This window comes from Lytechinus variegatus, chromosome 13, assembly GCF_018143015.1.
Source record: "Lytechinus variegatus isolate NC3 chromosome 13, Lvar_3.0, whole genome shotgun sequence".
NCBI classification, from domain to species: Eukaryota; Metazoa; Echinodermata; class Echinoidea; order Temnopleuroida; family Toxopneustidae; genus Lytechinus; species Lytechinus variegatus.
This window is the reverse complement of record NC_054752.1, coordinates 25150466-25157520: the sequence shown is the minus strand read 5'-3', so window position 1 is coordinate 25157520 and position 7055 is coordinate 25150466. Positions and strand designations below refer to the sequence as shown.

At 35.9% G+C, this 7055-nt stretch overlaps 1 long non-coding RNA gene across 1 annotated transcript; it reads left to right on the top strand.

The window, feature by feature from the left end:
- Positions 1-200: 200 nt before the first annotated feature.
- LOC121426823 lies at positions 201-3185 on the top strand. Its single transcript, XR_005971633.1, has 3 exons — positions 201-527; positions 2437-2576; positions 3144-3185. It is a non-coding gene; the product is annotated as an uncharacterized LOC121426823 (long non-coding RNA).
- Positions 3186-7055: the final 3870 nt, after the last annotated feature.

The window sequence follows — 7055 nt, the reverse complement described above, 5'->3', positions numbered from 1 at the left end:
CCTATACTTCCTGGGTCAAACTGCGCACTGTGATGCGCACTGGATCGGCCCGAATTCAGGGAGAAACAGCGTTAGAAAGATGGTCGTATAAACGCTGATTCTGTCGGATCGTGATTCATGCTGCTGTTATGAATCATGATTCAAATGGTGATTCCAATCATGATTCTGGGTCGAGGTCGCATAAACGCAGCCTTAGTGTAGTACATGTGCGTTTCAAATTCGTGAAAGCTCACCGACGCCCGTTACAGTTTATCGCTTCATCCAATATTTACGCCCGTTAGAATCTGATCTTACTGCACTTTGTCTTAATCTTCTTGAATTGATAAGGATATCAACCATGTGGGTTTTAGTACACTGGGTGGAAACAAGGAACTGTTACTTCTAGCGATTTTGTAACAAACAAAAAGATGTTGGTCAACTTGGTGGACCCGAACTTGAGTTGAGGGCCTGGTGGAGTCCGGAACCCCGCAGAGAAACGGCCGAAACATTGGCTGGGATGTGGAAGGCCAAGGTGTTAGTGGCCAGTGGTAAATATACATTATTATATCCTGATTTGTACCTAATATGTAATTATTTATGCTCTCCCTTTGTCCAGGGGTAATTGTCGAAGAACCGTATGTATATAGATCTATAGGCTATGTGGTGCTCGACTAGCCTGGAGGCGTCTGAAACTGAATGAAAGTCATGATTTTAACCCAGGGAGTTCCCTGGCCTGGGTTACTGTGAATTTAGCTCTACACAGTACTCTACGTAGTCGTAGGGTTACTCCCCACTGACGCCTGGGATCACGAGCTATATTCACCCACGTACTGGTACAAAACCTGAAACTTTCGCCCCCGAGATTTCTACTTTCCCTCTAAATCTAGCCCTAAAACATGTAGGCCTACCTGTCATGGGGTTCAACTTATTTTCCAAGTGAAGTAGATTACCGGGTGTAACATTTCTGCGATATTGATTTCATTTTTCTCAAAGAAGAATTCATAAAAAAACGAATCGCGCGATTTGCATGCTGTCGCCAAGCGAAAGACAAAGAAATCAAGATGGCGACATAAACACGGCCGTAAGCTCTTTCCATCTTTTCTACTAGCCAGGAGGCTTCTAAAGAGTAAAAAATCATTTACTAATACTATACTAACGTAGTCTTGAGGAAGCAATGATGGTGATTTTTTTTAGATATCATATATTTCTTCATCATTGACGTCTTGACACTCTCTCCATAGTGTCTTAAGCGAAGGACCAAAACAAAGATGGATTTCCCTAGAAAATCCATCTTTTTAAACCAAAATCACAAGAATTCTATTAATTCTAACTATTCATTCTTACGCCTTCCTACGCCTAATGCGTAGGAAGGTGTTAAATATTATTATATAAAAATATAAAATTTAGAGATAGAAATAAGAGAAAAAATTCTTATTCAACAAATATTAAAATTTATTTCGTGATCATGAATAATTTATATATATTAATATGAATTATTTATAATCAAAAAATAAATTTTAATATTTTTTAAATAAGAATTTTTATCTCTAAATTGTTCGTTAAGACGGGATTGCTCTCCGGAAGTACGTCATACATAAACGGTTCAAGGGTCGACGCTATTGTATTTCCGTTGTTTACATGTGGAACGGGGGGTCTACGCGGCATCAGTTAGGTAAGAAATCTTCATTTTTTAATATTTTTATATATAATATTTAAAACCTTCCTACGTTAGTAAATGATTTTTACTCTCTAGAAGCCGCCTGGCTACTCTCACCCACGTTACGCGACTCAAGCGTCCGTATCGTGGGTGAAGAACAATAGAAAACAAGATGGCGGTGTAAACATCGGGCAAGTCTCTTTTTTTTCATGATATTTTTTCATTTTTTTAATGAATTCTTGTCTAAAAATAAAATCCATAGCATAGAAATGTCGGAAATGAAGTTGTATCCCAGGTACATGATTTAGGGCTAGATCTTTTAGAGAGAAAGTAGAAATCTCGGGGGCAAAAGTTTCAGGTTTTGGCTGCCTACATGCACATGTATACAATAGAAGCCCTGGCTTCGTATGAGAGTAAGTTACGTTAGTAAATGATTTTTACTCTCTAGAAGCCTCCTGGCTAGACTGGATTAGCATTACATCGGCTAATTAACAAATTTGGGGGCCAATTTAATGATGTGAAAGATTCTTACTAGTTTTTAAATAATAATTATCTTATTTAGATCTACTGAAAAATATGTCTACAACTCAAAATAGTTTGTGTGTACAGAATTCAGATAAAATTATTTACGTCTATAACTTAAAAACTGATGTCTGAATTCTGATTTGATAACTTGTCTGTACGCTGTAGTAATAAATGTAATAATGCTAAGAACCCATTTTTACAATGCATTTCATAAATGGCTCTTTGAAATTACTCTGATTATTTATGTCTGTCCTTAATGTGCCTGTCCCGTACAGAAAAAAAGCTGATGTACTAAAGAAAGAGGAGTTCCTAAAAACCGCAACCAGAGTAGATGAGGCTATGGATGAGTCTGATGCCACAGATGAGGACATGGAGGATGAGGCTTCAACCTCAAAAAAAAGATGTGAGAAAGAGGGTACGTTGAAACTTTACATTCAACTTAAATTTTTAAGACGTGCATGGATCAGGAAATTTTGAAGCATACTAGCCAGGAAATTTAGTCCGAAGTGATAAGTGTTTACCTGAAGCAGGCCAGACTTTATTCTTCGATTTGCAAAAAAAATGACTTCTACATAACTTGATATCGCTGCCAGTGGTGATTCAAAAAATTGCTCTTAAATTTCTACTTGAAAAAAAAATTGATGGAATTGGAAAGTATTGGTGGTACTACTTCAATAAAAGAAAATTCATTAGAAAAACTAAAAATAATGATACACTTATGAATTTTGTCTGGATTCCTAGTGTAGATACAGAATTGCATTGGGTTTGCACATGACCGCGTACCCAGGTGTCGCAAATTGGAACTCAGAAGATATGCGAGACTTAAATGTGAGTGGCGCGGCGCGGTCACCCCAAAAAATCGCAGCGGAATGGTCTTGAAAAATGTTGAGCGGGGGGGGGGGGGGCTAAATTAAATTTTAATTTTAAAAATTCTAAACATATTCCATATGTGTTCATATTTTATTTCCATTTTTGGTTGCAGGTTGGGAAAGCTGACAGATCTGCTATGGCAGAGCTTCTAAAGAAGAAAAAGACTAAAGACCAGCGGAACCATGAAGGTCAGTTTAAAAGTTTATTATTTACGGCAAGATTCTGTGGCCAATTAAATGAATATAGTCAGGTCCAGATTTGAGAAAAGTAGAGTGCCTTAGGCAAATCGTGTTAATGCTGAATTGAGAAGTGTTTTAACATAATTTGAGGGCGCTGAGTCCAAATTTGCTGTTTGCCAACCTTGATTTTGATGTTAAAATCCTCAAATTGGCAAAAACAAAATGGCCGCCATTCTACACCCATTTTACTCTGTTCTGACCCCCAAAACTTGTAACAAAAATGTTTGTCAACGGTTTTTGGTACTATTTGATCTCAAAAATAACATACTAAAAATCCACCAAAATCCGTATCCGGGAAAGTGGTTATTTTCAAGATGGCGTCTAAGATGGCCGCCATGAACTGAAAATTAAAATAACTGGCACTTTATCTACCCTAGACACCTTTTCCGGTGCATACATGTGTTCAATGGTGGAGGGCGAAAAAGGAAAGAGTGAACAGAAGCACTCCAGGGTACCTGAAAATCCAAGATTGCGTAAAAATGGCTGCCATGGCCTAAAAATTCATAATTCATCTTTTACGTATTTTATTGTCTTTTGTTTGGGTTGTATTCATTGGTGATTTCAAGGGTCAAGAAGTAAACCGGGACAAGTTACAAGGACAGTCAACAGTCCACTATGTCCAAAAATCCAAGATGGCTTTTAAAAATTGGAGTCTAAAATAGCTGTTGTTATCTAAAAAAACCCAAACCCGACATAGTTTGTTTAATACCTGCCTTGGGCATATGATAGTGGTATCTAACCCATGGTTTAATGGGTCAAGAAATACGTTAGGACAAGTAAAAAAGACAGTCTATGGTCCTCCATGTCCAAAAATCCAGGATGGTTTGCAAAAATGGAGTATAAAATGTCTCTTGTTAATTACAAACCGACAAAGTTTGTTTAATGACCGCCTGGAGAATGTGATTTTTAGTATAACGCATGGTTTAAAGGGTCAAGTATTAGATTGGAAGAAGTTACAAGGATAGTTAGTGGTTCCATTATGTCCAAAATCCATGATGGCTTCCAAAAATGGAGTCTATATAGGCCGTTCTCACCGAAAAACTGACATAGTTTGTTTAGTATCAGCCCGGGCTATATGATTTTGGTGTTTAACCCATGGTTTAAAGGGTCAAGTAATAAATAAGGACAAGTTACAAGGACAGTCAGAGGTCCAGCATGTCCAAGAATCCAAAAAGGCTTCCAAAATTGGAGTCTAAAATGGCTATTGTTAACTAAAAACTGTCATAGTTTGTTTAATATCCGCCTGGGGCACTGTATATGATTATGTTGTGTAACCCTTGGTTTAAATGGTCAAGTAATACATTCGGATAAGTTACAAGGGCAATCAATGGTCCTGTATGTCTAAAAATCCAAGATGGCTTCCAATTAAGGAGTCTAAAATGGCTACTGATACTCAAAAATTGACATAATCTATTTAAAATCCACTAGGGAAATATGATGTTGGTGTCTACACTATAGTTTAAAGGGTTGAATAATACTTTTGGATTAATTACAATGGTATGAAGCAGTCAATTTTGCCTATCATATAAAGTTGGCTTTCAAAGGGAGTCTTAAAATACTTCCATCAGCTAAACATGGTCATAATTAGGTGAACAAAATTTTCACTACATGTATTGTGGTTTGAAGGCTGAAATAATAAATTGGAACAAATAAAAAAGATGGTCGGTTTCCTTTTCGTCGTAAAAAGTCCAAAGCGACTTCTAAAACTGCGTGAAAATGACTGCTGTCCCCTAATCATAAAACCATAGGATAGTCCTGAGCACAAAAATGACGTGTCTTGAAATACTTATCAGTGAATTATGGAAATTTAAATTCTACCTTATTTTTTAAAGTTTGTTTTTTAATGTTTATTTATTGTTGCACCACCACCTAATTATGTCACTAATTCTTGTAAAACATATTTTCATGAGCCTTAGAAACAGAGACACCAAAATAGTGGCACTAGATGAGATATGAAGTATTGTCATTTTTGTAACAATGGTAGCCAATTTGAATGTAATTTTTGGAGCGTTCTTCATTTTTTTGACAAAATGGACAACAGTGGTTCCCTGTAATGTCTTCACCTACATGTATATCATGATCCTCATGAGAAAGGCACAAAATGTTCTTACATTGTAGGTAGATAGTATATGAACTTTGCAGCCAGATTTTTAAGAAATAGCAACTATTTTTTAAGCCATCATTACTTTTTTTGGGGGGGAGGGGCAAAACTGCACCACTGATAAATCTTGAAATTTTTCCATTGTAATTTTTCCCTTTGGAATCATGATTTTTATATATTTTATTTTATTATCGGTAGACCCCAAAGTTATTTCTACCAGGAGAATATTATATGAATTTGAACCATTTCAAAGTTACAACGTCCATTATAGACGCCGTTTTGGAAGGTAATCTTGAATTCTCTGACATACTCACTATCTTGTAAACATGTCCTGATTCATTATTTGCCTTGAAAGCTTTTTGATGATTTTGATTTTGAGGATTTACTTTATTTTTGGAGTTGACAGTACAACGACTGCCGTTGTGGACGCTATGTTGGATTTTCCGGTAACCTTGACAACGTTTTGGAACTATAACCTGTGTCAATAGACTTTGTTTAATCCTAACATGCCTAAGTTTCATGAAATAAGAATCTAAACCCTAAAAGTTATGAAATTTCAAAAACTTAACCTCGGTTAAGATTTGATGTTGACTTCGCCGCCGCCGTCGGAAAAGCGACGTCCATGTCTTGATTCTGCTATGCAGGCGAGGAAAAAATGGCGGACATTATCGACTGACTCACCTAGATATCCAATGTGAATATGCCAGCATTGCACCCAAATTATCAAATATTTCGCCATATTATTTATCAAATCAGCAGCTGTGAATCATGGCAGCTATCTTGGAATTAGATATGGCTGACGAATCATTCGGACACATTATGTTTGCAACCCTGGGTATAAAAAATAACGCATAGATCCCAATTTTTTAAATACAATCACCCATAAAAATCGTTTAAAATGGGAAACTGCATTAAAAATGCCTCCATTTTGTTTTTTGCCGATTTGAGGATGAAAACGTCGGAATCAAGTTTGGCAAACAGCATTTTTGGGTTCAGCACCCCTGAATTACCTTAAAACAATTGATAAATCAGCATTAACACAAAATGCCTAAAGCACTTTTTCTGAGCACATTTTTTTAAATCTGGACCTGACTAAAAATCATGACCAGAAAACAAAATTCTCATATGTCCAGAAAGAGTATCTTCTCCAGAGCATTGCATTCATGCTTTTGGTGCAAATAGAATTTTACATCACAACCAAGAATACCTCTTAATTATTGAAGGTTAAACATATACCACATAAAAATGGTATCTGAAATTATGATGGAGTAGATGCTCTTTCAGGACATACATCTATATGAGATGAGAGTTATGTTTTCCGGACATGCTTTTTCATTAAATTGGTGATTTTTTTAAATGTTAAAGTTTTTTCTGACTTTCTTGGTATATCATTGTAGGATATTGGCACTCTAAATAACACTGTCTCACACACAAATTTGCGTTATGGTAAATTCTAGTAGAAGGGGCTATGAAATGATGTGTCTGATGATATATCCACCGCAAAAATAAAAAAATCACTTTCAATTTTTGAAAAAATGGCATTTTGGGCAATTCATATCGTCTGTGATGTCATAAAATCATATTTTAAAAAAATCTCTGTTCTTTAATGATATTTATCAAACCTTCACTGATATATTTCTCAATTTTTTTTTTGCTTCTTATTACAACCAATTATTCATCAGGG